Source organism: Lampris incognitus, chromosome 8 (assembly GCF_029633865.1).
Source record: "Lampris incognitus isolate fLamInc1 chromosome 8, fLamInc1.hap2, whole genome shotgun sequence".
NCBI lineage: Eukaryota > Metazoa > Chordata > Actinopteri > Lampriformes > Lampridae > Lampris > Lampris incognitus.
The window spans coordinates 57,409-84,192 of record NC_079218.1 but is presented as its reverse complement, the minus strand read 5'-3'; the positions used below and the strand labels follow the sequence as shown (position 1 = coordinate 84,192).

At 43.0% G+C, this 26,784-nt stretch overlaps 2 non-coding genes and 6 pseudogenes across 2 annotated transcripts; all 8 read left to right on the top strand.

Moving 5' to 3' along the window:
* Positions 1-783: 783 nt before the first annotated feature.
* LOC130117363 (small nucleolar RNA U3) lies at positions 784-990 on the top strand. Its single transcript, XR_008810657.1, has one exon. It is a non-coding gene; the product is annotated as a small nucleolar RNA U3 (small nucleolar RNA).
* A 409-nt stretch (positions 991-1,399) lies between these two features.
* Positions 1,400-1,561, top strand: LOC130117370 (small nucleolar RNA U3; annotated as a pseudogene).
* Positions 1,562-3,508: 1,947 nt separating this feature from the next.
* On the top strand, positions 3,509-3,671 carry LOC130117377 (small nucleolar RNA U3; annotated as a pseudogene).
* Positions 3,672-5,382: 1,711 nt separating this feature from the next.
* Positions 5,383-5,587, top strand: LOC130117367 (small nucleolar RNA U3; annotated as a pseudogene).
* A 5,220-nt stretch (positions 5,588-10,807) lies between these two features.
* LOC130117376 (small nucleolar RNA U3) lies at positions 10,808-10,974 on the top strand (annotated as a pseudogene).
* Positions 10,975-12,361: 1,387 nt separating this feature from the next.
* Positions 12,362-12,551, top strand: LOC130117379 (small nucleolar RNA U3; annotated as a pseudogene).
* Positions 12,552-13,716: 1,165 nt separating this feature from the next.
* On the top strand, positions 13,717-13,895 carry LOC130117369 (small nucleolar RNA U3; annotated as a pseudogene).
* Positions 13,896-15,940: 2,045 nt separating this feature from the next.
* On the top strand, positions 15,941-16,153 carry LOC130117357 (small nucleolar RNA U3). Its single transcript, XR_008810653.1, has one exon. It is a non-coding gene; the product is annotated as a small nucleolar RNA U3 (small nucleolar RNA).
* The last annotated feature ends 10,631 nt before the right edge of the window (positions 16,154-26,784 follow it).

Here is a 26,784-nt window from a genome sequence, read left to right as displayed (position 1 = left end):
TCTGAGGGATTGTTCGACTAAACGGATAAAACCCTTACCGTAAGCGAAACATGTAGAAAGCAGTCCAGTAATTTTATCCAAAACTTTGACTCCGAGAAGCTTGGTACTTTCCATCAGAAATGCCATTGCAGTGGTTAGCTTGGCTACTGCGAAGAGGTAGTGTCTGTTGCCGTGGTATTCTCTGTGCGATTGTCTACCTGAGCTGATAAAACCCATACCCTAAGCGAAACATGTAGAAAGAGCCATCTTGTTCTACATCTTTCAGTCAGGGTTGGTGTAGGGGTTATGGTCAGCAACAGAGACTGTCTGCCTGTACAGATAAAACCCTTCTACTAAACCTATCCCAACCCTTAAAAATGTAGAAAGAGCCATTCGTTAATTGTATACAAACCTAAAGCTTCAAGACACAGTATTTCCCATCAGAAATGCCATTGCTGTGGTTAGCTTGACTCCTGCTAAGAATTAATCCCACAAAGAATACCATAGTAAGAGAGACTGTCTTGGCGGTTGCCAAGCTAACCACTGCAGTGGCATTTCTGATGGAAAGTACAGATCTTCTCGGTGTGAAAGGTTTGGATAAAATTAACGGATAGCTCATTCTACTTTTTTTTTTTTTTTTTAGACTTGGGGGTAGAACTAGGGTAAGAGGTTTTTTTTTGTTTGTTTGCTCAGGCAGCTAGTCTCTGCTGTAGGATTGTCTGCCTTATCAGATCAAACCCCAGCCCTAACTGTAAGATCCATCCGTTAAGTTTATCCAAACGTAACGCTAACCAAAAGCCGCAGAAGACTGTATTTTTAGCGATCATTTCTGCCGTTCTTAACTTGAAATATATTTCTAAAGTGATTCCCGCCAGCCACGATTATGGGCTGTCGTGAATCTTCCTAAGTGCAAAGCGGGTACAGGGAAGTTGTTTAATGACAAACTCTGCTTTTATGACCGTTGAGTGCTCCTTTATGGGCGCTTCGAGGAAGGAGCACATTCTGAGGGGTTAAACGGGGGGAAAAATTCAGAAATCCACCAGTTTTATCCAGACCTAAACCTTAGTCCTAACCCTTACCCTAAAAACATTAAATTGAAATAGCAGACAACTTCCAAAAAAAAAGCTTATTACTCTAAACCCCACCAATAACTTTTCAAGCTTAAAGCAGGGTAAACTAATCAAGATAGAAGACAATGGGAGGTGAATTGTAAGGAAGAAACATCCAAATTTACCGTATCCTTAATCCATCAAACTCTATCCACATCCCTAACCCCAATTTTGGGGGTATCTCCAAGCCGGCACTGGTGGAGGCACTCTGGTGACACACGTTGACCCGGGCATTCAACCCTAAACTTTCACTCCGAAGGTCAGTATTATCCATCAGAAATACCATTGCCATGGTTCGCTTGCCTACTGCGAAGAGTTAGTCTCTGCTGTTCTTGGGAAATGTGTTTCTAAAGTGAGTCCTGCTACCCACAATGATGAGCTGTCATGCTTCTTCCTGAGCATAAAGGAGGTACAGAGAAGTGGTTTTATCACAAGTTCTGTGCTTTTGTGGAAAGAAGCATGCTCTGAGTGGTAAAATGCAGAGAGCCATCAATTTTATTTAAACCTAACTGTAAAAACAAACTACCGTAGCAGTGAACTTAAAAAAAATTCATTTATAATGCTCCAACCCCCACCATCAATTTTTCAAGTTTAAACGGGGTAAACCAATTAAGATGCAAGACAGTGGGAGATCAATTGTAAAGAAGAAAAAACATTCAAATTGAACCTACCGTTAACCCACTAAACTCTCTCCATTACCCTAATCCTGAGGGTTTCTCCAAGCCGGCACTTAGGCACTGTCCACCAGAGCAGATAAAACTTTACCTAAACCGAAACATGTAGAAAGAACCATCTGTTAATTTGATCCAAAACTTTGACTACGAGAAGCTTGGTATTCTCCTTCAGAAATGACATTGCTGTGGTTAGTTTGGCTCCTGCTAAGAAGTAATCCCACAAAGAATACCATAGTAACAGAGACTGCCTTGGCAGTTGCCAAGCTAACCACTGCAGTGGCATTTCTGATGGAAAGTAGAGTTTCTCGGTGTGAAAGGCTTGGATAAAATTAACGGATAGCTCACTCTACATTTTTCTGTTGGACTTGGCGGTAGAACTAGGGTTAGAGGTTTTTTTAATTTTTTTTTTTAGCTCGGGCAGCCAGTCTCTGCTGTAGGATTGTCTGCCCTAACCGTAAGAACCATCCGTTAAGTTTACCCAAACCTAACGCTAACAAAAAGCTGCACAAGACTATTTTCAGCGATCATTTCTGCCGTTCTTAACTTGAAATATGTTTCTACTAGAGGAACCCTGCTGCAATGTAGCGGTGTGGTTATCCACCCATCTAAATCTTCCTCTGCTTCATCCTGCCAGCTAACCGCCTGCCCCTAAACCCTCCCACTCCAACTCCCTCCCCCCAAATGCTCAATCATCTGAAATGCCGAGAAAAGTGGTTTACCTCCCTCCAAATGCTCAGAATCATCTGAAATGCCAAGAAAAGTGGTTTTTGGCCATTTTTAGAAAATGCATATTTTGCATAATTATTAAAATACTTTTAATTTTCTGATATTTTTCTGGAACAATACCTACCACCTCCAAAAAAATTAGGATCATAAGTGCATTTTTGCAAAAATGCATTTATTTTGCATAATGCCAAACATTTCTAACTCCCAGATTATTTTTTTTTTTTTTTACATAGGTGAAAAAATGAAAGATGCTCAATCATCTGAAATGCAGAGAAGAGTGGTTTTTAGCCATTTTTAGAAAAATGCATATTTATGCATAATAACTTTCTGGGATTTTTCCTTTTACTCTCAGACAATACCTACCACCTCCAAAAATAATTAGGATCATAAATGCTTTAGTTTCCGGTCCCGCTATCTACACTAACAGACATATATGCGCGCACACACACACATTACGAAAACATATGAGTAAAAAGTGATTCCCGCCAGCCACGATAATGGGTTGTCATGAATCTTACTGAGTGCAAAGCGCGTACAGGGAAGTTGTTTAATGACAAACTCTGCTTTTCTGACTGAGTGCTCCTTTATGGGAGCTTCGAGGAAGGAGCACATTCTGAGGGGTTAAAAAGGGGGAATAATTCAGAAATCCACCAGTTTTATCCAGACCTAATCCTTACCCTAAAAACATTAAATTGCAATAGCAGACAACTTAAAAAAAAAAAAGAAAAAAAAAAGCTTATTACTCTAAACCCCACCTACAACTTTTGAAGCTTAAAGCAGGGTAAACTAATCAAGATGGAAGACAATGGGAGGTGAATTGTAAGGAAGAAACATCCAAATTTACCATATCCTTAATCCATCAAACTCTATCCACATCTCTAACCCTAATTCTGGGGGAATCTCCAAGCCAGCACTCTGGTGACACGCGCTGACCCGGGCATTCAACCCTAAACTTTCACTCTGAGAATGTCAGTATTATCCATCAGAAATACCATTGCCATGGTTCGCTTGCCTATTGCGAAGAGTCAGTCTGTTGCTGTGCTGTTCTAGAGAAATGTTTCTCAAGTGAGTCCTGCTACCCACGATGATGAGCTGTGATGCTTCTTCCTGAGAATAAAGCAGGTATAGAGAAGTGGTTTAATCACAAATTCTGTGCTTTTGTGGAAAGTGTGCTCTGAGTGGTAAAATGCAGAGCCATCAATTAATTTTATTTAAACCTAACCCTAAAAACAAACTGCCGTAGCAGTGAACTTCAAAAAAAAATCATTTATAATGCTCCAACCCCCACCATCAATTTTTCAAGTTTAAACGGGGTAAACCAATCAAGATACAAGACAGTGGGAGATCAATTGTAAAGAAGAAAAAACATTCAAATTGAACCCACCATTAACCCATCAAACTCTCTCCATAACCCTAATCCTGAGAGTTTCTCCAAGCCGGCGCTTAGGCACTGTCCACCTGAGCAGATAAAACTTTACCTAAACCGAAATATGTAGCAAGAACCATCCGTTAATTGATCCAAAACTTTGACTACGAGAAGCTTGGTACTCTCCTTCAGAAATGACATTGCTGTGGTTAGTTTGGCGACCGCGGAGAGTTAGGCACTTTCTGTGGTATTATCTGCCCAAGCAGATAGAACTTTACCCCAACCGAAATGTAGAAGGAGCCTTCCTTTAACTGGATCCAAAAATTTTACTGACGAGCTGTATTTTCCATCAGAAATGTCATTGTGAGCTTTGCTACCACGAAGAGTTAAGTCTCTGTTGCTGTGGGATTGTCTGCCTGAGCAGGTAAAACACTTACCCTAACCCAACCAAAACATGTAGAAAGAGCCATCTGTTTATTTTATCCAAAACTATCGCGACAAGAAGCTCGGTACATTCCATCTGCAGTGCCATTGCCATAATTAGCTTGGCTACGATGAAGAGTTGGTCTCTGTTGGTGTGGGAATTGTTCGACTAAACGGATAAAACCCTTACCGTAAGCGAAACATGTAGAAAGCAGTCCAGTAATTTTATCCAAAACTTTCACTTCGAGAAGTTTGGTACTTTCCATCAGAAATGCCATTGCTGTGGTTAGCTTGGCTACCGTGAAGAGTTGGCCTCTGTTGCTGTGGTATTCTCTGTGCGATTGACTGCCCAAGCTGATAAAACTTTCACACTAATCGAAATATGTAGAAAGCCGTCCATTAATTTTATCCAAAACGTTCACTCTGAGAAGCTTGGTACTTTCCATCAGAAATGCCATTGCCGTGGTTAGCTTGGCTACTGGAAAGAGTTAGACTCTGTTGCTGTGGTATTCTCTGTGCAATTGTCTGCCTGAGCTGATAAAACCCATACCCTAAGCGAAACATGTAGAAAGAGCTATCTTGTTCTACATCTTTCAGTCAGGGTTGGTGTAGGGTTATGGTCAGCAACAGAGACTGTCTGCCTGTGCAGATAAAACCCTTATACTAAACCTATCCCAACCCTTAAAAATGTAGAAAGAGCCATCCGTTAATTGTATACAAACCTAAAGCTCCAAGACACTCGGTGTTTCCCATCAGAAATGCCATTGCCGTGGTTAGCTTGACTCCTGCTAAGAATTAATCCCACAAAGAATACCGTAGTAAGAGACTGTCTTGGCGGTTGCCAAGCTAACCACTGCAGTGGCGTTTGTGATGGAAAGTACAGAGCTTCTCGGTGTGAAAGGTTTGGATAAAATTAACAGATAGCTCATTCTACATGTTTTTTTTGTTATACTTGGGGGTAGAACTAGGGTAAGGGTTTTTTTTGTTTGCTCAGGCAGCTAGTCTCTGCTGTAGGATTGTCTCCTCTAGCAGATCAAACCCCAGCCCTAACCGTAAGATCCATCCGTTAAGTTTATCCAAACCTAACGCTAACCAAAAGCCGCAGAAGACTGTTTTCAGTGCTCATTTCTGCCGTTCTTAATTTGAAATATGTTTCTAAATTGATTCCCGCCAGCCACGATTATGGGCTGTCGTGAATCTTCCTGAGAGCAAAGCAGGTACAGGGAAGTTGTTTAATGACAAACTCTGCTTTTATGACCGTTGAGTGCTCCTTTATGGGCGCTTCGAGGAAGGAGCGCCTTCTGAGGGGTTAAACGGGGGGGGAAAAATTCAGAAATCCACCAGTTTTATCCAGACCTAAACCTTAGTCCTTACCCTAAAAACATTAAATTGCAATAGTAGACAACTTCAAAAAAAAGCTTATTACTCTAAACCCCACCAATAAATTTTGAAGCTTAAAGCAGGGTAAACTAATCAAGATGGGAGGTGAATTGTAAAGAAGAAACATCCAAATTTACCGTATCCTTAATCCATCAAACTCTATCCACATCCCTAATTCTGGGGCTACCTCTAAGCCAGCACTGGCGGAGGCACTCTGACACGCGCTGGCCCGGGCATTCAACCCTTAACTTTCACTCCGAGAAGCTCAATATTATCCAATAGAAATGCCATTGCCGTGGTTAGCTTGGCTACCGCGAAGAGTTGGCCTCTGTTGCTGTGGTATTCTCTGCAATTGTCTGCCTGAGCTGATGAAACCCATACCCTAAGCGAAACATGTAGAAAGAGCCATCTTGTTCTACATCTTTCAGTCAGGGTTGGTGTAGGGTTATAGTCAGCAACAGACTGTCTGCCTGTGCAGATAAAACCCTTGCAACTAATCGAAACATGTACACAGAACCGTCAATTAATGTTATCCAAAACTTTTACTCCGAGAAGCTTCGTACTTTCCATCAGAAATGCCATTGCCGTGGTTAGCTTGGCTACTGCGAAGTTAGACTGTTGTTGTGGTATTCTCTGTGCCATTGTCTGCCTGAGTTGATAAAACCCTTACAACTAAGACAAACATGTAGAAAGAGCTGTCCATTAATTTTAGCTAAAACTTAGTCCGAGAGCTTTGGTACTTTCCATCAGAAATGCCATTGCCTTGGCTACTGCGAAGAGTCGGTCTCTTTTGCTGTGGTAATCTATGTGCGATTGTCTGCCTGAGCTGATAAAACCCTTACGCTAACCAAACCGAAACATTGTAGAAAGAGCATACGTTAATAAGATCCAAAACTGTCACTCCCATTCACATGGTGAGCTTTGCTACTGAGAAGATTTACTCTCTGTTGCTGTGAGATTGTTTGCCTGAGCTGATAAAACCCTACCTCAACCAAAACATGAAGAAAGTCGTCAGTTAATTTGATGCAAAATGCTGACTATGAGAAACTAGGTACTTTATTTCAGAATTGTCATTGCTGTGTTTAGCTTGCCTTCTGCGAAGTGTTAGTCTCTGTTGTGCTATTCTGTGTGGGATTGTCTGCCTGAGCAGGTAAAACCCTTACCCTCTCCCAACCGAAACATGTAGAAAGAGCAATCTGTTAGTTTTATCTGAAACTATCTATGTTCAGAAATGCTTCTGCGAAGAGGTAGTTGCTGTGGTATTGTTTGCCTGAGCAGATAAAACTCTTAGCCAAACTCATCCCTAACCGAAAGATGTAGAAAGAGCAATCTGTTAATTTTATCCAAACCTTTCAGCTGGAAGAGCTCAGTACTTTCCATCAGAAATGACTGTCATGGATAGCTTGGCTACTGCTAAGAGTTATTCTCTGGTGTGGTATTTTTTTTGTGGGATTGTTTGACTGAGCAGATAAAACCCTTACGCTTAGCGAAATATGTAGAAAGAGCCGTCCAGTAATTTTATCCAAAACTTTCACTCCGAGAAGCTTGGTACTTTCCATCAGAAATGCCATTGCCGTGGTTAGCTTGGCTACTGCGAAGAGTTAGTCTCTGTTGCTGTTGTATTCTCCGTGCGATTGTCTGCCTGAGCTGATAAAACCCTTACCCTAATTGAAACATGTAGAAACGGCCTCCGTGAATTTTTCCCCGAAACTATCACTCAGAAGCTCGGTACTTGAGAAGAGCAGTGCCATTGCTGTGTTTAGCTTGGCTATGGCGATGTTGGCCTCTGTTGCTGTGGGATTGTCTGCCTGAGCAGGTAAAACCCTTATGCTAACCAAATCGAAACATTGTTGTAAGAGCATATTTTAATAAGATCCAAAACTGTCACTCTGAGAAGCCTATTACTAACCATCAGAAATGCCATTGCCATGGTGAGCTTTGCTATTGCGAAGAGTTGGTCTCTGTTGCTGTGAGATTGTTTGCCTGAGCAGATAAAACCCTTAGGCAAACCCTACCTCAACCAAAACATGAAGAAAGTCATCAGTTAATTTGATCCAAAATTGTCTACGAGAAAGTCGGTACTTTATTTCAAAAGTGTCATTTCTGTGTTTAGCTTGGCTACCGCGAAGTGGTAGTCTCCGTCGCTGTGGGATTGTCTGCCTGAGCAGGTAAAACACTTACCCTAACCCAACCGAAACATGTAGAAAGAACCATCCGTTTATTTTACCCAAAACTATTGCTGCGACAAGCTCGCTGCTCTCCATCAGAAATGCCATTGCCGTCGTTGGCTTGGCTACCACCAAGACTGTGTTGCTGTGGTATTTCTATGAGATTATCTGGCTGAGCAGATAAAACCCTTACTCTTAAGTGAAACATGTCGAAAGAGTCATCTGTTAATTTCATCCGGAACTATCATTCTGAGAAGCTCGGTACTTTCCCTCAGAAATTACTTTGCTGTGGTTAGTTTAGCTACTGTGAAGAGTTGAACTCTGTTGCTGTGGTATTCTCTGATTGTCTACCTGAGCTGATAAAACCCTTACCCTAAGCGAAACATGTAGAAGGAGCCATCCATTAATTTTATCCAAAACCTTCACTCCGAGAAGCTTGGTACTTTCCATCAGGAATGCCATTGCTGTAGTTAGCTTGGCTACTACGAAGAGTTAGTCTCTGTGCGATTGACTGCCTGAGCTGATAAAACGCTAAGCGAAACATGTTGAAGGAGCCGTCCATTAATTTTATCCAAAACTTTCAATCTGAGAAGCTTGGTACTTTCCATCAGTAATGCCATTGCTGTAGTTAACTTGGCTAGTACAAAGAGTTAGTCTCTGTTGCTGTGGTGTTCTCTGTGTGATTGTCTGCCTGAGCTGATAAAACCCTTACACTAAGCAAAATGTCAAAAGAGCTGTCCAGTAATTTTATCCAAAACTTTCACTCCGAGAAGCTTGGTACTTTCCATCAGTAATGCCATTGCCGTAGTTACCTTGGCTACTACGAAGATTTAGACTCTGATGTGGTGTTCTCTGTGTGATTGTCTGCCTGAGCAGATAAAACACTTACCCTAACTCAACCGAAACATGTAGAAAGAGCCATCTGTTTATTTTATCCAAAACTATCGCGCCGAGAAGCTCGGTATGTTCCATCTGCATTGCCATAATTAGCTTAGCTACGATGAACAGTTGGTCTCTGTTGCTGTGGGATTTCTGAGGGATTGTTCGAGTAAACGGATAAAACCCTTAGTGTAAGCGAAACATGTAGAAAGCAGTCCAGTAATTTTATCCAAAACTTTGACTCCGAGAAGCTTGGTACTTTCCATCAGAAATGCCATTGCAGTGGTTAGCTTGGCTACTGCGAAGAGGTAGTGTGTTGCTGTGGTATTCTGTGCGATTGTCTACCTGAGCTGATAAAACCCTTACCCTAAGCGAAACGTGTAGAAAGAGCCATCTTGTTCTACATCTTTCAGTCAGGGTTGGTGTAGGGTTATGGTCAGCAACAGAGACTGTCTGCCTGTGCAGATAAAACTCTTACACTAAACCTATCCCAACCCTTAAAAATGTAGAAAGAGCCATTTGTTAATTGTATACAAACCTAAAGCTCCAAGACACAGTATTTCCCATCAGAAATCCCATTGCCGTGGTTAGCTTGACTCCTGCTAAGAATTAATCCCACAAAGAATACCATAGTAACAGAGACTGTCTTGGTGGTTGCCAAGCTAACCACTGCAGTGGCATTTCTGATGGAAACTACAGAGCTTCTCGGTGTCAACGGTTTGGATAAAATTAACGGATAGCTCAGTCTACGTTTTTCTGTTGGACTTGGCGGGAGAACAAGGGTAAGGGTTTTTTTTTTTTTTTTGCTCAGGCAGCCAGTCTCTGCTGTAGGATTGTCCGCCCTAACCGTAAGATCCATCCGTTAAGTTTATCCAAACCTAACGCTAACCAAAAGCTGCAGAAGACTGTATTTTCAGCAATCATTTCTGCCGTTCTTAACTTGAAATATGTTTCTACTAGAGGAACCCTGCTGCAATGTAGCGGTTTGGTTATCCACCCGTCTAAATCTTCCTGCTCTTCATCCTGCCCCTAAACCTCCAACTCCCTTCCCCCAAATGCTCAATCATCTGAAATGCCGAGAAAAGTGGTTTACCCTCCAACTCCCTCCCCCCCAAATGCTCAATCATCTGAAATGCCAAGAAAAGTGGTTTTTAGCCATTTTTAGAAAATGCATATTTTGCATAATTATTAAAATTGTTTTATTTTTCTGGAACAATAGCTACCACCTCCAAAAAAAATTAGGATCATAAGTGCATTTTTGCAAAAAATGCATTTATTTTGCATAATGCCAAACATTTCTAAGTCCCAGATTTTTTTACATACGTGAAAAAATGAAAGATGATCAGAATCATCTGAAATGCAGATAAGTGGTTTTTAGCCATTTTTAGAAAAATGCATATTTATGCATAATTTTTATTTTTTGGGATTTTTCCTTTAGTCTCTGAGACAATACCTACCACCTCCAAAAAGAATTGGGATCATAAATGCTTTAGTTTCCGGTCCCGCTATCTACACTAACAGACATACGCGCACACATTACGAAAACATAGGAGTAGAAAGTGATTCCCGCCAGCCACGATAATGGGCTGTCATGAATCTTCCTCAGCACAAAGCGGGTACAGGGAAGTTTGTTTAATGACAAACTCTGCTTTTATGAAAGTTGAGTGCTCCTTTATGGGAGCACATTCTGAGGGGTTAAAAAGGGGGGGGAAATCCACCAGTTTTATCCAGACCTAAACCTCATTCCTAATCCTTACCCTAAAAACATTAAATTGCAATAGCAGACAACTTAAAAAAAAAAAAAAAAAAAAAAAAAAGCTTATTACTCTAAACCCCACCAACAACTTTTGAAGCTTAAAGCAGGGTAAACTAATCAAAATGGAAGACAATGGGAGGTGAATTGTAAGGAAGAAACATCCAAATTTACCGTATCCTTAATCCATCAAACTCTATCCACATCTCTAATCCTAATTCTGAGGTTATCTCCAAGCCGGCACTCTGGTGACACGCGCTGACCCGGGCATTCAACCCTAAACTTTCACTCCGAGAAGGTCGGTATTATCCATCAGAAATACCATTGCCATGGTTCGCTTGCCTATTGCGAAGAGTTAGTCTCTGTTGCTGTGCTGTTCTAGAGAAATGTGTTTCTAAAGTGAGTCCTGCTACCCACGATGAGCTGTGACGCTTCTTCCTGAGCATAAAGCAGGTACAGAGAAGTGGCTTAATCACAATTTCTGTGCTTTTGTGGAAAGAAGCATGCTCTGAGTGGTAAAATGCAGAGAGCCATCAATTAATTTCATTTAAACCTAACCCTAAAAAAACTGCCGTAGCAGTGAACTTCCAAAAAAAATCATTTATAATGCTCCAACCCCCACCATCAATTTTTCAAGTTTAAACGGGGAAACCAATCAAGATAAAAGACAGTGGGAGATCAATTGTAAAGAAGAAAAAAACATCCAAATTGAACCTACCATTAACCCATTAAACTCTCTCCATAACCCTAATCCTGAGGGTTTCTCCAAGCCGGCGCTTAGGCACTGTCCACCTGAGCAGTTGAAACTTTACCTAAACCCGAAACATGTAGAAAGAACCATCTGTTAATTTGATCCAAAACTTTGACTACGAGAAGCTTGGTATTCTCCTTCAGAAATGACACTGCTGTGGTTAGTTTGGCTCCTGCTAAGAATTAATCCCACAAAGAATACCATAGTAACAGACTGTCTTGGCGGTTGCCAAGCTAACCACTGCAGTGGCATTTCTGATGGAAAGTACAGAGCTTCTCGGTGTCAAAGGTTTGGATAAAATTAATGGATAGGTCAGTCTACAATTTCTGTTGGACTTGGCGGTAGAACTAGGGTAAGAGGTGGTTTTTTTTTTTTTTTTTTTTTTTTTTTTTGCTCAGGCAGCCAGTCTCTGCTGTAGGATTGTCTGCCCTAACTAAGATCCATCCGTTAAGTTTATCCAAACCTAACGCTAACCAAAAGTTGCAGAAGACTATTTTCAGTGCTCATTTCTGCCGTTCTTAACTTGAAATATGTTTCTACTAGAGGAACCCTGCTGCAATGTAGCGGTTTGGTTATCCACCCATCTAAATCTTCCTCTTCATCCTGCCAGCTAACCGCCTGCCCCTAAACCTCCAACTCCCTCCCCCCAAATGCTCAGAATCATCTGAAATGCCGAGAAAAGTGGTTTACCCTCCAACTCCCTCCCCCCAAATGCTCAGAACCATCTGAAATGCCAAGAAAAGTTGTTTTTAGAAAATGCATATTTTGCATAATTGTTTTAATTTTCTGCTATTTTTCTGGTCCTCTCTGGAACAATAGCTACCCCCTCCAAAAAAAATTAGGATCATAAGTGGATTTTTGCAAAAATGCATTTATTTTGCATAATGCCAAACATTTCTAAGTCCGTTTTTTTTTTACATAGGTGAAAAAATGAAAGATGCTCAGAATCATCTGCATTTCAGATGATTCCTAGTATCTTTCATTTTTTCACCTAAGTGTTTTTTAGCCATTTTTAGAAAAATGCATATTTATGCATAATTTTAATTTTCTGGGATTTTTCCTTTACTCTCAGACAATACCTGCCACCTCCAAAAAGAATTGGGATCAAAAATGCTTTAGTTTCCGGTCCCGCTATCTACACTAACAGACATATACGCGCGCGCACACACATTACGAAAACCTATGAGTAGAAAGTGATTCCCGTCAGCCACGATAATGGGCTGTCATGAATCTTCCTGAGCGCAAAGCGGGTACAGGGAAGTTGTTTAATGACAAACTCTGCTTTTATGACCGTTGAGTGCTCCTTTATGGGAGCTTCGAGGAAGGAGTGCATTCTGAGGAGTTGAAAAGGGGGAAAAATCCAGTAATCCACCGGTTTTATCCAGACCTAACCCTTACTCTGACAACATTAAATTGCAATAGCAGACAACTTCCAAAAAAAAGAGAAGCTTATTAGTCTAAACCCCAGCAATAACTCTTCAAGCTTAAAGCAGGGTAAACTAATCAAGATGGAAGACAATGGGAGGTGAATTGTAAAGAAGAAACATCCAAATTTACTGTATCCTTAATCCATCAAACTCTAACCACATCCCTAACCCTAATTCTGGGGGCATCTCCAAGCCAGCACTGGCGGAGGCACTCTGTTGACACGTGCTTTCCTGGGCATTCAACCCTAAACTTTCACTCTGAGAAGGTCAGTATTATCCATCAGAAATGCCATTGCCATGGTTCGCTTGCGTACTGCGAAGAGTTAGTCTCTATTGCTGTGGTGTTCTTTGTGGGATTGTCTGTCTGAGCAGCTAAAATCTTACCCTAACAAAAACCCTACCCCAACACAAAGGTGTGGAAAGATCCGTCAATTAATTTTATCCAAAACTCTGAGAAGCTCAAGACTTTCCATAATAAAAACCATTGGCGTGGTTACATTGGCTACCGCGAAGTTAGTCTCTGTTGCTGTGGTATTGTCTGCCTGAGCAGATAAATCCCGTACCCTAACTCAACCGAATCATGTAGGAGGCATCCATTAATTTTATCCAAACTATCACTCTGAGAAGCTCTGTGCTTTCCATTATAAATACCATTACCGTGGTTAGCTTGGCTACCGTGAAGACTTGGTCTCTATTGCTGTGATATTCTCTGTAGGATTGTCTTTCGGAGCAGATAAAACCCTTACCCTACCCCAACCCTAATCGGAAGAAATGGAGCCACCCATTAAGTTCATCCAAAGCTGATCCTACTTTCAAATCAAAGCAACCCTAACCCAATATTAGATTTGCCTCAGTGGGCTTAATAGCAACACAACATCGTGTCCTTAGACCCTCTCATTGGATAAGGAACTCCCTAGAAAAACTCCTTTAACAGGGAGATAAAATAAGATGTCTCAGGGGGCACAACAGAGGGATCTCTCTCCCAAGACAGATGGCGTGCAATGGATGTTCACACAATTTACATAATACAACATTGAACGAGGATAACGGAATTATAATGGACATGCAATTTATGAAGAACATGATGTGCCGTTTCAGGAATCATTTTTGTAGTTCTTAACTTGAGAAATGTTTCTAAAGTGAGTCCTGCTACCCATGGTGATGAGCTGTGATGCTTCTTCCTGAGCATAGAGCAGGTACAGAGAAGTGGTTTAATCACAAGTTCTGTGCTTTTGTGGAAAGAAGCATGCTGTGAGTGGTAAAATGCAGAGAGCCATCAATTTTATTTAAACCTAACCCTAAAAACAAACTGCCGTAGCAGTGAACTTCAAAAAAAAAATCATTTATAATGCTCCAACCCCCATCAATTTTTCAAGTTTAAACGGGGTAAACCAATCAAGATAGACAGTGGGAGATCAATTGTAAAGAAGAAAAAAACATCCAAATTGAACCTACCATTAACCCATTAAACTCTCTCCATAACCCTAATCCTGAGGGTTTCTCCAAGCCGGCGCTTAGGCACTGTCCACCTGAGCAGTTGAAACTTTACCTAAACCCGAAACATGTAGAAAGAACCATCTGTTAATTTGATCCAAAACTTTGACTACGAGAAGCTCAGTACTCTCCTTCAGAAATTACGTTGTTGTGCTTAGTTTGGCGACCGCGAAGAGTTAGTCACTTTCTGTGGGATTATCTGCCTGAGCAGATAGAGCTTTACCCCAACCGAAATGTAGAAAGTCTCTTTTTTTTTTTTAACTGGATCCAAAAATTTTACTCTGAGAAGCTCAGCATTTTCCTTCAGAAATGCTATTGTCATGGTGAGCTTTACTACCACGAAGAGTTAGTCTCTGTTGCTGTGGGATTGTCTGCCTGAGCAGGTAAAAATACTTAGCCTAACTCAACCGAAACATGTAGAAAGAGCCATCTGTTTATTTCATCCAAAACTATCGCGCCGAGAAGCTCGGTACGTTCCATCCGCATTGCCATGGTTAGCTTGGCTACGATGAAGAGTTGGTCTCTGTTGCTGTGGGATTTCTGAGGGATTGTCCGCCTAAACGGATAAAACCCTTGCCCTAAGCAAACATGTAGAAAGCACTCCGTTAATTTCCTGCAGAAATGCCATTGCCGTGTTTAGCTTGGCTACTGTGAAGAGGTAGTGTCTGTCGCTGTGGGATTGTCTGCCTGAGCAGGTAAAACACTTACCCTAACCCAACCGAAACATGTAGAAAAAATCATCCGTTTATTTTACCCAAAACTATCGCTGCGACAAGCTTGCTACTCTCCATCAGAAATGCCATTGCCGTGGTCGGCTTCGGCTACCACCAAGACTGCCTGTTGCTTTGGTATTTCTATGGGATTCTCTGGCTGAACAGATAAAACCCTTACTCTTAAGTGAAACATGTAGAAAGAGTTGGCTGTTAATTTCATCCGGAACTATCACTCCGAGAAGCTCGGTACTTTCCATCAGAAATGACTTTGCTGTGGTTAGTTTGGCTACTATGAAGAGTTAGTCTCTGTTGCCGTGGTATTTTCTGTGGGATTGTCTGCCTGAGCAGATAAAACCCTTACTGTAACTCTAACCAAAAGATGTGGAACGACCCAACCCTTAATTTTATCCAAAGATTTTATTCCGAGCAGCTCGGTACATTCAATCTGAAATGCAATTACTGTGGTTAGCTTGTCTATCGAAGTTATTCTCTGTTGCAGTGGTATTCTCTGTAGGATTTTCTGCCTTAGCAGGTAAAACCCTATCCCAACCGAAACATCTAGAAAGAGCAATCTGTTAATTTTATCTGAAACTATCACTTCATGTTCAGAAATGCTACTGCGAAGAGGTAGTCCCTGTTGATGTGGTATTGTCTGTTGTATTGTTTGCCTGAGCAGACAAAACTCTTATCTTAACTCATCCCTAACCGAAAGAGCAATCTATTAATTTTATCCAAACCTTTCAGTTGGAAAATCTCAGTACTTTCCATCAGAAATGACTTTGTCATGGATAGCTAGGCTACTGCTAAGAGTTATTCTCTGTTTTTTTTTTTTGTGGGATTATGTGACTGAGCAGAAGTCCTAACCCAAACCTTACCTCAAGTGAAACATGTAGAAAGCGCTCTCCGTTCATTTTATGCAGAACTTTTACTCTGAAAAGCTCAGTACTTTCCATTAGAAATGCCATTGCCGTGGTTAGCTTGGCTACTGTGACGAGTTGGTGTCTTGCTGTGGTATTCTCTGTAGGATTGTGTGCCAGAGCAGATGAAATCCTTGCCCTAACCGAAAGATATAGAGCCATCTGTTACGTTTAGCCAAACCTAATCCTACTTTCGGGGATAAGTTCTTTAGTTTTTATCGTGAGAAATTTTTTTCTAAAGTGAGTCCCGCCACCCACGATGATGAGCTGGGGTGCTTCTTCCTGAGCGCTAAGCAGGTACAGAGAAGTTGTTTAATCACAAGCTCTGTGCTTTAGATGACGTTCAATGTTCCTTTTATGGGAGCATCAAGAGAAGGGGCATGTTCTGAGTGTAAAAAGGGGGGAAAAAGTGCAGAAATTCATCAATTTGATCTAAACCTTAGTCTTAACTCTTAAAACATTAAATTGCAATTGCAGAAAAGTTCAATTTGAAAAAAACAAAACAAACACTTGTATTGTTCCAAACCCCACCTACAACTTTTCAAGTTTAAAACGGGATAAAGTAATCAAGATATAAGACTGGGAGATCAGTTGTAACAAATAAACACCCAAATAGCCCCTAGACTTAACCAATCAAACTCTTTCCATATCCCTAATCCTGGGGGTATTTCTAATCCAGCACTTGGGCATTGGCGGAGGTGCTCAGTTGACATGTGTTGGCTCTGGCATTCAACCCTAACCATAAAGTTAACCTAGTATATTCAGTGTGAAATGCCGGAGCCGTGGTTAGCTTGGCTACCGCGAAGAGTTGGTCTCTTGCTGTGGGGTTTTCTGTGGGATTTGCTGCCTGAGCAGGTAGAACCTTTACCCTAATACAAACCCTAACCCAAACGTGTTGAAAGAGCCGTCTGTTAATTTTATCCAAATTTTGCATACCGAGAAGCTCTGTACTTCCCATCAGACATGCTATTGTTAGCTTGGCAACCTCCAAGACAGTCTCTGTTGCTATTGTATTAATTCTTAGCAGGAGCCAAGCTAAACACGGCAATGATATTTCTGGTGGAAGATACGGAGTGTTTCGGAGCTTGTGGTTCGGATATAATTAGCGGCTGGCTCTTTCTACATCTTTTTGTAAGGATTGGATTAGGTTTAGTATAAGGGTTTTATCTGCTTAGGCATACAGTTGCGGTTGTATTTCTGCGGGATTGTCCGCCTGAACAGATAAAACCCTTACATCTAAGCGAAACATGTAGGAAGAGCTGTCCATTAATGTTTTCCAAAACTTTCACTCCGAGAAGCTTGGTACTTTCCATCAGGAATGCCATTGCCGTGGTTAGTTTGGCTACTACAGAGTTTTTCTCTGTTGCTGTGGTATTTTCTGTGCGATTGACTGCCTGAGCTGATAAAACCCTTACAATTAAGCGAAACATGTATACAGAGCCGTCGATTAATTTTATCCGAAACTATTACTCCACGAAACTTGGTACTTTCCTTCAGAAATGCCATTGCCGTGGTCAGCTTGGCTACTGCGAAGAGTTGGACTTTGTTGCTGTGGTATTCTCTGTGTGATTGTTTGGCTGCGCTCATAAAACCCTTACAACTAAGCGAAAAATGTAGAAAGAGCCGTCCATTAATTTTATCTAAAACGTATACTCTGAGAGATTTGGTACTTTCCATCAGAAATGCCATTGCCGTGGTTAGCTTGGCTACGACAAAGTCTGCTGCTGTTGTATTTCTGTGGGATTGTCCGACTGAACAGGTAAAACCCTTACCATGAGTGAAACATGTAGAAAGAGCCGTCCATTAATGTTATCTAAAACTTTCACTCCGAAAAGCTTGGTACTTTCCATCAGTAATGCCATTGCCGTAGTTAGCTTGGCTACTACGAATGTAGCTCCGAATTCAAACAAACATTAGGAGCTCGGGTGGGTGCGGGAGATACCTTGGGTTATGACGCGCTGCTGTTGTCCAGATTATTGTTCCAAGTTGAAAGATGATGGGTTTGTTGTAGCGATGCAGGAATCCAGGTTATTGTTGAACAAAAAACTAAGCCATGACTGTAACCAAAAAGTGTGAAGAAGTGCTGTGTCCCAGCTTAGCGGTAAAGACCGTGTCAGCTCCCCGTCACCCAACCACCAGGTAACAAACACACCTATGCTTTTGTAGTGAGGAGTGCAATCACCCCAGGAAGCCACACCCACACAATACTACCACCTAGTGGTGAACTAATAGCACATACAGAACCACCAGAATGGCTCTTACACACCGGCCCCATAATTGTGAAACAATTACATAGATAGGGAAAAGAGCCATTCAAGTCACCTACATTCCCACACACAATCTAAGTGCATACTAACAAGCATGCACCCCAACAGGCACACAAGAGTCTTTGTCTTCTTTCTTGACAATCTTGACTCATCCTTCTTGAACCAAGCCCTTATACTGCCTCTTGCAGCAGAAAGAGCTTGGAGATGGGCCTCTCCAGCAGCCCGGTCTTTGTCCTCAGCTGTACAGCACGTACGTATCCATCCTTATCGGGATAAGTCTTCATTACCTTCCCAAGGATCCACGCGGAGCGCTTTGGTCCATGACGACGACAATGTCTCCTACAGTAAAACTTCTCCGAGACTGCGTCCATTTTTGTCGCTCGTGCAGTAACGGCAAGTACTCTCTCTCGTCCACCTCTTCCAGAACAGATCCGATAGATACTGTACTTGTCTCCACCGTTTCCTGATGTACAGGCCACTCTTCTGAAACATTCCGGGAGCGAGAAGGGGTTTTCCTTTGAGCAAAAGAATGTGATTTGGCGTGAGGGCCTCCAGGTCACTGACTTCATCGGACACTTTGGTTATGGGGCGGTCGTTGAGAATAGCCTCCACCTCACACATGACAGTATGAAGGCCTTCGTCATCAAGGGACTGTTGGCGAAGGACTGAGAACAATACCTTTCTGACCATTCTGATGAGTCGCTCCCACACCCCGCCGTGATGGGATGCGGCGGGGGTGTTGAACGTCCATTCAATTCCTTTTGGGAGGAGAGCGCCCTGAATCTGTGTGGTCTATGGCAGCTAACGCCTCTTAACTCTCTCTGCACCAACAAAATTTGTTCCGTTGTCGGATCTCATTTGACAAACTTGGCCTCTGCGACACAAGAACCTCCTTATGGCATTAATGCAGGAGTCGGTGGTGAGGGAGTAAGCAATCTCCAGATGTACGGCCCTGCTGGCCATACAGGTAAAAATGACTCCGTACCTCTTGACCATGGCACGTCCTCTCCTGACCTCAATAGGTCCGAAGTAGTCCACTCCTGCGTTTGTGAAAGCAGGCAAGTCTGGACTAATCCTCTCTTTTGGCAAGTCTGCCATCTTCTGTTCACTTGCCTGTCCTTGATACCGTCGGCAGCTTACACAGTCTGATATCACCTTCCGACAGGCAGAGTTGGCATTTGTGATCCAATACTTTCGGCGCAAGGATGAAAGCATATGGTTCCTTCCTGCGTGTCCAAGTTGACAGTGAATGTATCTCAAAATGAGACTGGATATATGCTGAGACTTGGAGAGTAATACCGGATGTTTCAGCTCTTCAGGTAAGGCAGCTCGACCGAGCCTTCCTCCCACTCTCAACAATCCGTCGTCCTCATCCAACACAGGATCCAGCTTGTAGATCGGACTGGTTTTCTTTACTCCTGAAGCACCATCTTGCAGCATTGAGAGCTCTTCACCAAATGATGCTGCTGACTGAAGCTGATGATGCCATGTTCTGCTCTTTTCAAGTCAGTTACAGTGAGCGGCTGACCATGGATAGAGCTCCTGACCTTCTTCATCTCCTTCTTCCTTTTCTGGCGCAGGTGAGCCAGTAGCAGCCAGGTAAGCACCCACTTCTTTCCTCTTCCTCCGTAGCTCCTGCAACACCCCTTTGAACCTGAGAAACCAAGCGACTGAGATCTTGAGCTTGGTCCACTCAGAAAAGTAATTCATGAGCTTGGATGTTGGATCCTCAGACTGCGTGATGACTGCATTCACCATCAGCTCTCTTTTGACTTCTGGATCATCAGAGGCTATGGGCTGCAGATCAAAAGGCTTTGGCCATTCCTCCGCCGGCCTTTGGAGAAAGCCTGGGCCTTCAATCCATCTCCTACAAGCCAAGAAGTTGTCCACATCCATTCCTCTTGAGGCTTCATCAGCAGGGTTGTCCTTTGAGGTTACGTACCTCCACTGACCAACCTTTGTCCCTTCCCTGATCAAAGCCACTCGGTTTGCCACGAACGTGTGGCATCGTTTTGTCTCATTTATGATGTACTTGAGGACTGTCTGTCACTCCAGAAACATGAGTCCTCCAGCTGAAGTGAGAGTTCCTTTCTCAGCATCTTGTCCACCTTTACAGCCAGCACAGCGGCAGTAAGTTCCAGGCGAGGAATAGTAGTTTGTTTTAAGGGTGCAACTCTGGCTTTTCCCAGCATGAAGGCAAGATGCACTTGGTTGTCCTGGTTCCTCATCCTTAGGTAGGAGACTGTGCCATAGCCATGGTCACTTGCATCCGCAAAAATGATGTAGCTGCGCGTGTACCGGTCCTCTGAAGTCTTTCGGTCTAATACAGCGGTCCACCTTCAGCTCCACCACCTTATCCAAGTCCAGCAGCCACGCCTTCCATTGCTGCGAGAATGTCTGGGGTATAGGGTCATCCCAGGACATGTTCCTTGGACACATTTCTTGCAGCAGCAGCTTTGGCAGCAAGGTGAATGGTGACAATCCCAGTGGGTCATAGATGGAACTGACCACTGAAAGTATGCCACGTCTTGTATGTGGTCGCCTTTCCACTGCAGGTTTAAACATGAAAGTGTCACTCTCTGCGCACCAATTCAGTCCAAGTGCCATCTCCACTGGTAGATCATCCTGCTCAAAGTGCAGCTGCCTCGTCGTGTTGGATCGTTTTGACTCCGGAATGGTCGAGAGTACAGCCCGGCTGTTGCTTGTCCACTTGACTAGCTGGAATCCTCCTCTCGAGCACATGTCAGTGAGGTCCACTACCAACTGCATGGCTTCCTCTTCTGTGGGTACAGATCTGAGACAATCGTCCACGTAAAAATGGTTGTAGATGGTGTCAGCCACTTCCGATTTAAAATCATCCTGGCAGTCCTAAGAGCATAGTTTGCGCAGCTGGGAGAGGAAACTGCCCCAAAAATGTGCACCGTCATTCTGTGCTCCACAAGACCCTGTGACGTGTCACCCTGGGGCCACCACAAAAACCTGAGGAAATCGACCTGTTCCTCAGACACCTTCACTTGGTGAAACATAGACTTGACATCAGTCATCAAAGCCGCCACCTCCTGCCTGAATCTTGTCAAGACGCCGAAAAGAGAATTGGTCAGATCAGGACCCTGCAATAGCCGGTCATTCAGTGAGGTCCCTTGAAACCTCGCTCCACAATCAAAGACGACTCTCAGGGTTTTCTTTCTTGGGTGATACACTCCGTGATGTGGAAGGTACCACACTCTGCCATCCCGGCAGTCCAACTGGTGCTGAGGCACCACCTCTGCATAACCATTGTCAATCATTTCACTGATAAATGATGTATACTCCTCCTGGTAGGTCTTGTTCCTTTCAAACTTTCTTTTCAGACTTTGGATACGTTGCTCGACTATGCACCGGTTGTTAGGCAGGGTAATGTCATCCATTTTAAAGGGTAGGTCCATGCAGTAATGACCTTCCTGCTTGCATGTTGATCTCCATGAACCTGAGGTCCTCCCTTGACATCTCCGGCTTCTCTTCCAATGTTTTTTCACTGAACTCTTGGTTGTACTGAGAGACCAATAACTCCAGTTTGGTGATGGATATCCTGTTGGCGTAAATGGTTGAGCAGCCTCTGACTCCCATTGCCTCTCAAAGGACCATTGACGACCCACCCTAGCAGGGTCCTCACGGCATAAGGGCCATCACCTTCGCTATTGATCACTTCCCAGGGTTCCATGAGCTTCGGTGCATTAGTCCCGATAAGAATCTCCACGTCTGCATCCAATCCTGGGATTTTGACTTCCTTCAGATACTCCCATTTCTTGAGGTCTCTTTCAGTGGGGATGTTACGTCTTGAGACAGGGATTTTCTCCTGTGTGAAAGTTACTGGAAGCTCCAAGAAATGATTTCCATCCAAATTTGACACTTCCAGACCTGTAAGCATGTCACTTTCCATCACTGTTTCATGTCCCAAGGTTTGCAATGTGATGTTGGTCCTAGTACCTTGAAGATTCAACTTCCTCGTGACGTGTACAGAAGGTCGCCGTACTTCCAGGGTCTAAGAAGGCGTAGGTCCGTAGCACCTTATCTCCTTTCCTAGATTTCAACTGCACTGGTACAATGGACAGAGTGCAGTCTCCGGCCCCAGTAGAAACACACGCCTTAATAATCGGATTATTGGCGGTTTCCTCTGACTCCTGCCGCTTCTCCTTGTTGGGGTCATTGATAGAGTGGGGTGTTTCAAGCTGCATTCTTCACAAGTCAAGCGACCCTTGCACTCCCTAGACATGTGACCAGGCTTCAAACATCCAAAACAAACGGCTTTCCCTTTCAGGAATTCAATCTTCTCCGCTTGAGGGAGTTTGATAAGGTTTGGACACTGGAATAATGCGTGTTCTTCTTCACAGTACAGGCAGGACAAAGATGAGGAAGAGTCTATAGTACAGTCGGTAGCTGTAATTGCAGTTGCAAAACTGCTTCCTTGATTGCTCCTGGTTGGTGGCTTACTCCTGTTTAGTGTTACTGGAGCATTAGGTCGAGCCTCGGAAATATTTCCAAAAAACGGATCAGAGAGAATCCTAACTTGGTTCTCCAGGAAATTCACGAGGTCTGGGAATGTGGCCCTATAGCCTCGCTGTTGTTGGATATCACAGGCTGTGGACCTCCAGCGCTCCCGCAGTTTGTATGGACACTTCAAGATAATGTTCCTCATGTTTGATGGGATATTCATCTCCTCCATGTACTGTATCTCCATCATGGCGTTACAGCACCTTCTCAGAAACCTTGAAAAATCTTGCAGTGCCTGAACATCCTCAACTTTGATAACAGGCCAGCTAAAGGCCTTTTCCATGTAGGCCGCGGCAATTTTGTATTCATTCCCAAAGTGTTCATTTAACAGGCTCTTTGCCATCTCATATCCTTCCTGTGGTGCCATATGCATACAACTTCTGACCATTTCCCTGGGTTGGCCCCGTGTATATTGCTCCAAAAATATAAACAGTCCTGATAGCTGCCAGTTCTCTCCTCCACGCAGTGCTCAAAACTTCTGAGGAAAGGCATACACTTTAGCGGATCACCATCAAAGAGAACCATCTCTCTTTTTGGTAAAGTCGACTGTATTTGCTGTTGGACCAGCATTGTGGTGATTTCATTCTGCTTTTGCATGATGTCACAAATGGCATTAGGGTTACTTGCATTTTGCACCACTGAGGTGCTCCAGACAGATTGAAGCCCATTTTCCTGTGTAGGCATTGGCCTTTTGGGTGCAACCGTTGAAGCTGTGAAAACATTGTGAGGCTGATGCATAACAGTTGTGTGTGGTGGTCCAGTATCCTTTTGTGGATGTGGCCTGCGGATGGAATTCATCGGTGCCAACTGTGATTTTGGCCGCACATCCTTTGAAGAGAAGACAGGGGGCGCCATTGGGGCATGTTTCATAGTCGGAGCCTCTCCTTTAGGCTGAAATGCCTTCACCGTCGGATTGAGTCCTGACCTCTGTCCTTTTTTCAGGTAAGAATTCATCCCATCAGAGGCAGACTTTCCTCCAACAGAACTGCCTTCCAACACAGACAATCTAGCAACGGCAAGCTCAGTGTCAAGCTCTAATTGTTCCTTTTGTTTTCTTAGTTTCTCCTCTTGTGCCTCTAGGTCATGCCTCCTAGCCAGAGCAGCTGTCCTTTGCTGTAACGCTGCTTTCTCTGCCTTAGCCAGACGCAGAGCAGACTTGCTAGAGCCTGAGGAGCTTGTCGAGTGAGATACTTTGCTGGACAAATTGGATGCACTATCTGCTGGTTGAATATTATCATGAATATCCTGTTTATTAACATGACCCCCTGCATCATCATTCACAAGTTCATCATCATCCACATTTTCATTTTCTGTCAACCACGTGTTCACTTGTTCAATAAAACCTTTATTGCGGTCCATTATTTTACAAAAGTATGCCTCCTGTTTACCCTTATCTTCCTCAGGTAAACAAAACTCATTGATCAATGTGTTATGGTGTTCAGTGCCAGTTTAACACAGGGATTTAACCTTTTCAATTTTCTTTGACACAGCACACACTCTCTTTGAATACCAGACACCCCAAGAGCTCTTTGATTTCAATTTGCAATTTGAAACATTTGTTTGTCCTTTTGCAACCTCTCAACAATCAAAGCCAACCCCTTTTCAGTAGGCTTTCTTAGCCTTTTGTTAGTAGCCTCTGGCTCATTTGAAAGCACTCTCCCAATATTATGTACATCAACATTTTCAACACTTGTTTCAGGAATATTGTCAGACACTTCATTGGCAGGCTTTTGCATAGCACTCACAGGTTTATCCTTGGATTTGTCACCCATTTTCAAAAATGTGTACTGTCACTTTAAGACGCTTCAATGCGCACTGAGTTTGACAGTCGGTGGATTTTTCTTCACTCAAAAAACAATCGCTCAATTGATCAACAATCAGAGGGTAAGTATCCACATTTCATTTCAACATTCCTTGACATGAATTAGAAGGCAAGAATCCATCTTCAATGAGCACATTGCAATCGGCTTTAGCCTACTTTTGGAAAAATTGTATCCACAAAACCATTGAAGAAGGCTAGCGTAGCGGGCTGCACATCTTATTTCAGCTCCATTCAACAGACAAAAACAAATACGCGGATGCACTAACCAGACCTCCTTTTGGCTTGTTAGTCGGTTCCCAGTAAATTTCCTTTCCTTCTGAAATGCTGATGGACTAGTGAAATATCCTGATGCAGCCTCGGTAGCACTAGGACTCAAAGTATAGGTGTCAACAAAAAATATTCACTCCATACATGAGATCAATCGGCCTACTTTCAATTTCCAAACTTCTTATGAAACAGGGCAACTTCACAATCACAGTCATGCACGATGCAAAGAGCAAATCGACTGGTTTCCATGAGTCTAAGGTTTTTACTTTTGTAGCTCCGAATTCAAACAAACATTGGGAGCTCGGGTGGGTGCGGGAGATACCTTGGGTTATGACGCGCTGCTGTTGTCCAGATTATTGTTCCAAGTTGAAAGATGATGGGTTTGTTGTAGCGATGCAGGAATCCAGGTTATTGTTGAACAAAAAACTAAGCCATGACTGTAACCAAAAAGTGTGAAGAAGTGCTGTGTCCCAGCTTAGCGGTAAAAACCGTGTCAGCTCCCCGTCACCCAACCACCAGGTAACAAACACACCTATGCTTTTGTAGTGAGGAGTGCAATCACCCCAGGAAGCCACACCCACACAATACTACCACCTAGTGGTGAACTAATACCACATACAGAACCACCAGAATGGCTCTTACAACGAAGTTGGTCTCTGTTGCTGTGGTGTTCTCTGTGCGATTGACTGCCTGAGCTGATAAAACCCTTACATTAAACGATATATGTAGAAAAGCCGTCCATTAATGTTATCCAAAACTTTCACTCCGATAAGCTTGGTACTTTCCATCAGAAATGCCATTGCCATGGTTAGCTTGACTACCACAAAGACTTAATCTCTGTTGCTATTGTATTTCTGCGGGATTGTCCGACTGAACAGATAAAACCCTTACCATAAGTGAAACATGTAGAAAGTGCCGTCCATTAATGTTATCAAAAACTTTCACTCCGAGAAGCTTGGTACTTTCGATCAGGAATGCCATTGCCGTAGTTAGCTTGGCTACTACGAAGAGTTAGTCTGTTGCTGGGGTGTTCTCTGTGCTATTGCCTGACTGAGCTGATAAAACCCTTGCACTAAGCGAAATATGTAGAAAGAGCTGTCCAGTAATTTTATCCAAAACGTTCACTCCGAGAAGCTTGGTACTTTCCATCAGGAATGCCATTGCGGTAGTTAGCTTGGCTACTACGAAGAGTTGGTCTCTGTTGCTGTGGTAATCTCTTTTCGATTGTCTGCCTGAGCTGACAACATGTACACAGACATGTAGACAGAACCGTCAATTTTATCCAAAGCTTTTACTCTGAGAAGCTTCGTACTTTGCATCAGAAATGCCATTGCCGTGGTTAGCTTGGCTACTGGGAAGAGTTAGACTCTGTTGCTGTGATATTCTCTGTGCCATTGTCTGCCTGAGCTGATAAAACCCTTACAACTAAGACAAACATGTAGAAAGAGCCATCCATTAATTTTAGCTAAAACTTAGTCCGAGAGGTTTGGTACTTTCCATCAGAAATGCCATTGCCGTGGTTAGCCTTGGCTACTGCGAAGAGTCGGTCTCTTTTGCTGTGGTAATCTGTGCGATTGTCTGCCTGAGCTGATAAAACCCTTACGCAAACCAAACCGAAACATTGTAGAAAGAGCATACGTTAATAAGATCCAAAACTGTCACTCCCATTCCCATGGTGAGCTTTGATAATGAGAAGATTTTAGTCTCTGTTGCTGTGAGATTGTTTGCCCGAGTAGATAAAACCCTTACCCAAACCCTACCTCAACCAAAACATGAAGAAAGTCATCAGTTAATTTGATACAAAATGGTGACTACGAGAAACTAGGTACTTTATTTCAGAATTGTCATTGCTGTGTTTAGCTTGCCTTCTGCGAAGTGTTAGTCTCTGTTGTTGTGCTATTGTGTGGGATTGTCTGCCTGAGCAGGTAAAACCCTTACCCCCTCCCAACCGAAACATGTAGAGCAATCTGTTAGTTTTATCTGAAACTATCTATGTTCAGAAATGCTTCTGCGAAGAGGTAGTTGCTGTGGTATTGTTTGCCTGAGCAGATAAAACTGTTAGCCAAACTCATCCCTAACCGAAAGATGTAGAAAGAGCAATCTGTTAATTTTATCCAAACCTTTAAGTTGGAAGAGCTC